At 34.7% G+C, this 9,599-nt stretch overlaps 1 long non-coding RNA gene across 1 annotated transcript; it reads right to left on the reverse strand.

The window, feature by feature from the left end:
• Positions 1-5,144: 5,144 nt before the first annotated feature.
• On the reverse strand, positions 5,145-6,315 carry LOC131006053 (uncharacterized). Its single transcript, XR_009095407.1, has 2 exons — positions 5,619-6,315; positions 5,145-5,526 (listed from the first exon to the last, which is right to left on the reverse strand). It is a non-coding gene; the product is annotated as an uncharacterized LOC131006053 (long non-coding RNA).
• Between the last annotated feature and the right edge of the window lie 3,284 nt (positions 6,316-9,599).

Raw genomic sequence — 9,599 nt, forward strand, 5'->3', positions numbered from 1 at the left:
AACTGATTTACTTTTTATCGCAACTAGAGTTTTAATGGTTTATAATCTCCACAAATACTTGTGTACCACGGTGCCACCGGATCAGATCACACTAAAACCCTGATTCATTTAGCAAATTCAAGTCTAAACCCCGATCCGTTTACATTATAAAGAAGAAAAAAGGCTATAAAAATCCCGGTGGCACCGTGCCACCGGTGGTACACAAGAATGCCCCTATAATCTCTATATTGAATCTTAACTTTTTTTCTTATTATTATTCTTATGATCTAGAAATTGGTTATTATTCCGCAACAAATTTTGATTAACTGATTTACTACTGGAGTACTTTTTATATCAACTAGTTTTAACGGTTTATAACGATACGCACCTTGGCATCTTTTCACACGTTTGACTTAGTATAAGATATTTTCAAGGGGACAAACTGTTCACACTTCACAAGTTTGATTGAACTTCCGATCAAAAATAAAATATTAATGCTCTAGTTCAAACCTGACAAGTTTGATTGAACTGTTCACACTTCACAAGTTTGACATAATAAAATATTTTTAAATGACTTCACACAATAAAAAATTAAATATTTTATAATAACAGAAATTTAAAATAATTTACAGTAAATAACTTCCGATAAAATTTGATTTCGTCCTTAAACTAATAAAAATTTCTTATAACTAAAATTTTGGAATAAATCTTATCATCTTATGAAATCAAAATAAAATTAATTCGTGAAACTAAAGAAATTTTGACTAACTGATTTACTTTTTATCATAACTGGGTTTAATGGTTTATAAGATCTCTATATTGAATATTAACTTTTTTTTTTCTTATGATCTATAAATTGGTTATTATTCTGCTCAACTTCTTTTAGGAACCTTGCAATTGTAGTAGAGTTATAATTATACGTCAAAATATCATTTTGCATGATGAAAATTGCTTTAGTTTAATAAATATAGGATTGAGTTTCGATAGTACTGTGTCCTTATATGTAATACTCCCTTCATCTATGTAATTTATGTCGTAATTTTCTTTTATGTCCGTCCACTATAAATATGTCACATTAGTAGTAGGGTTCACACACTACAAAAAATCTCACTGGATTCCAACGGAAGAAAATCCGTCGGTGGTCACCGACGGAACAACGGCGGAACTCCGTTGCCGTTTTTTTTTTTTTTAAATTAGCAACAGAATACCGACGGAATTACTCCGTCAGTAATAATTCTGTCGACAAATTCAGTAATATCGCGTTTTTTCAATTTTAATAATTATTTTTGTTTATTTTTTTTACTTTAAATAATTTTTTTAATTATTACCGACTGAAAAATTCCATTGGTAAATATTATTATTATTATCTATTTTTAATATTTCTATTTTTTTATAATATTTTTTTCTTATTTTTTAATTAATTTTTGATTTTATTCTTATTTTTTAATTATTAAGAATATTTTTAAATTAATTGTTATTTGCAAAAATAATATTTTCTTAAATTCGATCGTATATTAACCGTTATTCTTTCGCCGGCACCACAAGTCTTAGATATCATCTTTACATATATTAAGATTATGAATGAATGATATTATATATTGAAATAGAGTTTAAATGAATTAATAGGTGCTAGTTATTATATCAATAATACGCGTCTTCTGTATTGGTGATCACTCGAAAGGAATTTCAAGGTTAAACGTGCGTGACTTAGAGCACAACCAAGATGGGTGAACAACTAAACTAAGATGAGTGACCCACTTGGAAGTTCGCCTTAACGTATGCAATTAAGTTCAAAATACATTACAAATATCAAAATACTTGTGGGTTATAGAGATAGATTGATAATATATATATAGTATATTTTTTATATTAAAAAATAAAAAATTTACCGACGAAAATATTCCATCGGTATTGGCTGATGGCCGAAAATACTCTGTCGATAATTAATATACCGACGAGTATTTTAGCGTATTTTAGCGTCGGCCGAAGTCCGTCGATAATCCGTCGGCATCTTCATTTACCGTCGGTGAAATTGGTGTAGTGACACCACTCCACTCATATTTAAAGTGCTACCCTTACTCCACTACCAATTAGAACTTGTGCCAAAAGCAATATGACATAACTTTTGTGGACGGAGGGAGTATTAAATATAGACCACACATATTGTATATGTGGTGTGTTAAGAAACGCGACATGTGACAGAAGGCTTCCAAGGCAAAGTAGATACAAAGTTATAGTAAGAATAAAATTTTGGATATTAATAAAAAATTGTTATTATTATTTTATTAATTTTAATCTGAAATTTTCTATGATATATATAATTGAATACAAAAATGCATATATATAAACACAAACATGCATAACTACAACAAAAAAAATGCATTGATTGTGGCAACATGCATCATGCATATTTTTGTGTGCAAAATTATGCATATTTGTGATTATATATATATATATATATATATATATATATATATATATATTTGTGAAAAAATATGTTTTTCTATGTTTATATATATGCACATTTTTTTAATTTTATGCATAATTTAGATTGGGGCATACTTGACAGGTAGCCTAGTACAACATTTTTGTGTGCAATTTTATGCATATTTGTATTTATATATATATATATATATGCAATTTTATATTCAATTATATGTGTTAAAAAATTTCAAATATTAAAAAATATTAATATCAATTTTTTATTCTCATTTTATTCTGTGTGTATTTTATCTTGAAAGACCTTTGTCACATCATATCGCGTTCTTCATGCACCACTTGAACAAAAGATTTAGTTCATTATTAACACTACATACTACTTAAGGCTCGGATACTACATGATTCATTCCCCTCTCTCTCTCTCTCTATATATATATATATATATATAATATGAGAGAGAAAGCATAATACATTGTATTAATAATTATTAATTGCATCTACTTATTATATTAGTTTGTTGAATTTATTTGTGTTATTTTTCTCTTAGTTAATTTTTTTATTTAATTTTCTTAAGTCTAGCAATAGAATAATTAACACTTAAAATCAAAAGTATAAAAATTTTCTTTTTTAAAAAATTAAAAAGATTGCCCCCAGCACCCTCTGGATCCGTCAGTGAACATATCATTCATATCCATAACTGCTAAATTAGATATGATCTAAAATTTAAAATCTTGGGTGTTGAATTCTTTCTTTTGAAATATTCAGATTCTGACCACCTATTCCAGAAATGAAATACTCCATATATATGTTCATAAAAGATTGTGACAATTCAAAACCAAATAATTTATTTAATAGTATTTATTTAAAATTAATTTAGATTTCAATTATTTTTGAAACATTTAAATTATGAAGTTATTATACAATTTATAATATATCTAGCTCATAAATAGTCTATTCGCGCCCCTAATTTAAAAAATAATTTGAAATTATACTCCAAGAGTTACAAATAGAAATTTTATTATCAAGATTTAAATTTAATTTGGGCAATGAATACATTTATTTGCAGCCTTTGTATGTGCGGCCTTTTATAAATGTTATAAAAAAAACTTGCATCAAATAGACTAAACTATTTAATTCAAGGGCAAATGGTTTTTAATACCCACTTTTATAATATATCTATCAAATCTATCTACCCTTATAAAACATCTATGAAAAATACTCACTTCATGGTGAAATACCATTCCTACCCTTATACTATATCTCTCTTAATCCTTCATCTTATACATTAATCCGCGCTTTCAAAATTGGTATCAGAGCGGGTTTTTATAGAGGAATTATATTATATTTAATTTATTTTATAATTAACCAATGTGGGAGGAGACTCCATTAAAAAATTATGGATCCGGACGATTGTCCGAGATGTATACCATACAGGAATTCTCTCCAACATCTGGAGAGAGAAACCACTCGTCTACTAGACGATCTCAACTGGAACAATCGAGCCCTCGTGACCAACATTAGGTGAGGAGAAGATGTCGAGATTATTCGTGATATTCTCACGAGTATCCAATTCTACCATGAGAACCTCATGGGAATCGCCGCAACCAGAACGACGATTGAACGAACCAGAGATGAAGCCCATCAGTCACACGACTAATGGAGCAGAAAGACAAAGCTGGAGTAGCTTATCCTAGCTACCAAAAGATCGAGCCAAACTCTTCCGACAACGTCAACTTGCGGGAGATCCAAAGAACGGTGGAATACTATGGCTGTAGTAGCCCGCTCTTTTAATTATGATTAAAACTAGTAAATGCAATTTTTATAAATGAATCCAGTTTATGGTCCTGATTTTTTTTTTCAGAAACGGAGTTATTATTTTAGCTTTATACTTTTATAAAGTATGAGAAAAACGCGACGAGGATTATTGAGTCATTCAATAATTTATTATTCAGTTTAATAACTGACTTAGCAAAGTCAAGTTATTAATTTATATGCGATAGAAATATTATTTCTATTATTTACTAGAAGTCGAGGAATTATTCCGACTGCAACGCAGATTAAATCTACGGATTTAATTTAAGTTATATTATAGTTTATCAAGTTAGCAGGCAAGGAAAAAGATATCAAGCAGATACAGAAATGCGATGATTTAAAATCGAAGCCAGTATTTATTTACAGTTCACAGACTACAGTCTAGTTCTCAGCTTGGGGAAAATCGTCTAGTATACCACAAAGGTTGTGGACTCTACGTGGCCACTTAATACCACTCACTAAAGTATTGACACAAAATCAAAATAAAATCTGCATAGTAAAAAAAAAATAGGTGATCATTCCACCATACCCTATGCCTGCACCATTTTTCAAACCATGAAGTAACACCACCAACTTTTGTTTTTTTTTCTCTCCACTACATTTTTCCCCACTAATCTTTGCTCCCTCAGCCACCCACCACCATTATCACCTTCACCATTTCCTCACTCTTCACTCACGGCTCATCCAATTTCCAAGTTCAAAAATTCAAGTTTCCTTCACTGATGTCCAAGTTGTCGAATTCAGCAGGAAGGAAGGTGAGTAATTAGTTTTAAACCACCATTAATTTTTCCCAAAATTTCATTTTACATCCTCACCATTTCTGCAGAGTTCCTGCAACAAATTGTCCTACTCCAATTAATTTACTCCACCGCAGAAACAAATTCAGCAGTAAGTCACCAAACACTATATCAAAGTACAGCAATACATACATATGCACACACATGTATTTACTATATGTTTTCTAGCTTTTACATGTACAATCAATTGTTGTAGAAGAAAAACGAAAAATGAACAGAATTGAAACTCTAATTGCTTCTATGTGTAAACTGGAATTTGGGGGGGATGAGTCTCCTGTTCTTGTGTGTCCGAGTCAGGGGAGGGAGTGAGACAGCTCGGTGGCTGCCGACGGTCGACGGACGGCGGCGAAGCCGTGGTGGTTGTCGATCTGCCAAGGAGGGAAATGAGAGGAAAATTTCGGTTTTTAATCTAAAAAGGGAAGGAAATGAAAGGGAAGAAAAGAACAGAGGGAAGAGAACTTATCTTTTTCCGGCGACGCGGCGGCGGGTGGCTTCCGATCTGCCAAAGAGGAAGAGATTAGATTATAAAAAAAAAAAAAAAGGAAAAGGAGAAAAAGAGAACAAATGAAGGGAGAAGAAGCTAAGGCTTACCTGCTGTCCATGGCGACGGCGGCTCCATGAGAGACGGCTAAACGAGCAGGCGGCGACCTCAACTCCCGGCGAACAGCAGCAGCTCCAGGCGGCGATCTCAACTCCGGCGAGCTCCGACGGCGGTGACTTCGAGAGAGAGAGAGAGACGAATAGATCTTGAGAGAGGAAGAGAGAAGAGAGGTGGGCGTCTGTTTGAGGGAGAGGCGGTGGTCGGTTTTGCTGCTGCGGCCGCTGACTTATGTTGTAGGGAAACGATGGAGAAGAAGATGGAGCGAGGGAGAGGGGCCGATCGTCGGCTCTTCACGGAGAAGGGCGCGGTGACTGTATAATGTTTCCGCTGGGTTCGGTGGAGTGAAGGAGGTGGGCGGCCGTGATTGAGGTAAAGGAGAGAGGGTTGTCGGGGCGGCGGCGTGGCCGGCGACGCCTACCGCCGGAGGAGAGAAGAGGGCGAGGGGGGGTGCCTTGCTGTGTGCGTGTGTTTGTTTTGTGTGTGTCTCTGAATGTGTGTGTGCGCGTGTGATTAAGAGAGAGAGGAGAAAGGTAATAGGGTTTGGGTTTTGGGCCTGGATTGTTGGGCTTTGGCTATTGGGCCGAAAATGTAGAAGGAATGAGTGAATGAGTTAAGTTGTTGGGCCGGTTTTTATTTATATTGTTGGGCCTCTGATTTTTTAGAATGGGCTTAATTTTATTTCTTTTGCTTGGGCTTTTTCCCTTTTAATTTTCGGGCTTGAATTTTAATGTCTTGGGCTTCACATCTAAATTCGAATTGGGCCTTTATCTATATTATTTGGGCTGAATTATTTGAGCTTGGGTTTGTTTTATTCTAAAGGAATTGAGCTTCCAATTTAATCGATTGGGCTTTCACAAATAAATTCGAATTGGGCCAGTCTTTATTTAAATGGACATTCACATTATTTCTATTGGGCTTGAATTATTTTAAAGATTGGGCTGATGCTTATTTTACGATGGGCTATTATTCTAATCTCATTTATATTTTGTTGGGCCATTACATTGGGCCGGGTTATTTCTTTATTTTGGGCCGAGTCTTGGGCCGATTTTTAATAAGTGATGGGCCGATTTTTAAATGGAATTTGGGACTCTTCATTTATTTTAATTGGGCCTTTATCTTTTAAAATATTGGGCTTGTGTTTAAATGGTATTGGACTTTGGCTATGAGCCGATTTTATTAAAGTCTTTGGGACGATTTTATTAAAGTCTTTGGGCCCTGATTTAAATTGAAACATTGGACTTATGTTTTTTTTAAAGAAATGGACTACCTTATTATTTAACTGGGCTGCAGTTCAAAGAAAAATGGATACTTATTAATTAGACTATTTAATTAGTTTAATTAATTATTTTTCTCAAAGGATGATTTACATAATAATAATATTGTATTATTATTATGTGCATATTTTAAGTAAATTACTTATTATATGCTAAGCATGACATGAAATTGCATTTTTACTTGCAATAAAAGTATTTAATTGGTTTTAATTATAAATCCAATTATTAAAGAAAGACGAGTAAGAATATTGTTGGTGTTCTTAACTCAAGTGAAATGTTTTCAATTAATTATTAAATTTTGAAAAGCCCGATAATTTTTACGAGATCACACCTCGATTAAAGCCGAATTAGTTCTTTATTTTCGATCGAGTACCAATGCGAGATCTATTTTACAATTAGAATATTTCGATGGGAAATGAAGAATCACAGCTCTATTCGACCGCGTTGGACGGAAGTTAGTTAAATCTATTAACGAGGATAAATAGTAGGATGCCCCAAATATCGTTCAAAAATATTAGTTCATGCATACAAGATTCATGCACAGTTAAATTATGCTTTCTCATTAATTGAGAATTTTCCTCGAAGCAATGTCTTATTTTATATTCTCGTGATTAAGGTCAAGCGCGAGAGTAAGAACTACTCAAGGAGTCAAAATACCTTAGCAAAACCTTGCTATCAGGTGGGCAATTTCTTACGCGTAAATAAAATGCTATGCAAGTGTTATGCTTTAAAATGCAAATTGGATCTTCAAGTATGGTATGCTTTATTACGCTTAAATGAGTTAAGCTTTATTATGATGCACATTAAATGATTACGCTTATTTACGCTTGAATGCTTTACGCTGATAAGTTTATGCTTATGTTTGATGCTTGCGTCTGTTGGGGGAGGCCTCCCTCAACAGTACGATGCCGTGTCCGCTGAGGAGGGCCTTCCTCACGGCGCGATGCCCGTGTCCGCTGAGAGAGGCCTCTCTCGCGGCGCGATGCCAGTATGCCAGTATGCCAGTGTTACAGCGTCTATTGGGGGAGGCCTCCCTCAATAGTACGATGCCGTGACCGCTGAGGGAGGCCCCCTCTCACGGTGCGATGCCCGTGTTCGTTGGGGAAGGCCTTCTCCACGACACGATGCGTGTTGATGTTTGTTAATGAAGATTGATGATGAAGAATGCCCTTATGCTATTTATGAATTTGGAAATGTTTAATGAGCAAAGGATATGAAAGAAACTCATGCCTCTTATGCGATATTGTGTTTTGTTGTTGATGTTATGTTATATGCTTGGCAACTGCCCACTAAGTACTCTTGTACTTAGCCCTTCGATGTTTATGTTTGTGCAGGTTGAGCTGTGATGGGCGATGAAGTGTTGTTGCTGAGTGGAGTTTTTGTCGAACTTAAAGTAGGCTCAGAAAGGATACATGTCTTCATACATGTATCTCAGTTATGCATTCCGCTGTAAACACTGATTATTTCAGTTACACCTTCCGTTGCAAACTCTGATAATGTTTTAGCCAAGCCCCTAACGATGCCTTTTTCCTTTTAAGGAATATAACGCTTATACAAGTTCGTTGAGTACCCTTTTTATGCAAACTATGCCTTTTTCCTTTTTAAGGAATATTTCACGCGTATTCAAGCTCTTTGAGTTTTCTTTTATGCGCCCCTTTCTAAACCCGCTTCTTAATTTCCCTTCCCCAGTCATGGTTTTCCCGGATTAATTATCCTTAATTAAGGCCGGTCGTGACAGAGTGGTATCAGAGCAGTTCGTTTGCTCTGAGCCTAAGAGTTTATTTAAGCCAAACTTAGAATGGATCACTAAAGTGTCTAGATTTCAATCGACAAAGCTCAGCACTTCATCGCATCACACTCAACGAAGCAGAATGGTAAGCTATTCCAAGTTTTGAGTTAATGTTTACAAAAAGTGAGAACTATCGTAATAACAAAGTGAGTAACTGTCAATAGCTTTGTTATGTTGTTATTGAATGAAATGATTTACGCAAGTGCGATTAAGTATGCTTATGGAATAAATCCCTATGAACATAGAGCTATTAAGTTATGAGATCACCACTACGACAGAACATAGAAGCAAACGTAGAAGAACTTCGACTGTATCTTTTGGTGGCTATAGTGAAAGAAGCAAGATAAGTGATGCGTATAGAATAATTTTTAAGCTCGTGATTTTATAGCCGCTATAAATCTCCATGACTTATACCTAAGTATCCAGTTTAGATGATGATATATTATATGCTTAAGAATTGATATGACTCATGGAAATGAGATGCTAAGGACCCTTAAAGCTTACTACATCAATGTTGTCATTGGAGTTATGACTTGTTTACAAGTTAGAATAAGTTAACCTGTACAAGAATTCTTTTGAGGTTTGTATTAGATTATGCTAGAGTGTACTAATTGGCACATATTTGATACCAGAATGCCGCCTAAGAGAGGACGCCCTGTGAGAAACAATAACAATCGCAGAAACCGTAACGCTGTACCCGAAGAACCACAAGATGCTCGAGGACATAACCCATCCCCTCCGCCTCCGACTAGGAGAGTCGAAGAACTCTTTTTAAGGCAAAACCCACCTACGTTTGACGGAACGAGTGAACCGGCTGAAGCTGAGATTTGGGTGCGTGCAATGGAACACATTTTCAACTTTCTACGTTGTAATGATGAGGAGCGCCTATCTTGCGTCTCTTTCCAACT

The sequence above is a fragment of the Salvia miltiorrhiza genome, chromosome 1 (assembly GCF_028751815.1).
Source record: "Salvia miltiorrhiza cultivar Shanhuang (shh) chromosome 1, IMPLAD_Smil_shh, whole genome shotgun sequence".
Classification (NCBI taxonomy): Eukaryota; Viridiplantae; Streptophyta; class Magnoliopsida; order Lamiales; family Lamiaceae; genus Salvia; species Salvia miltiorrhiza.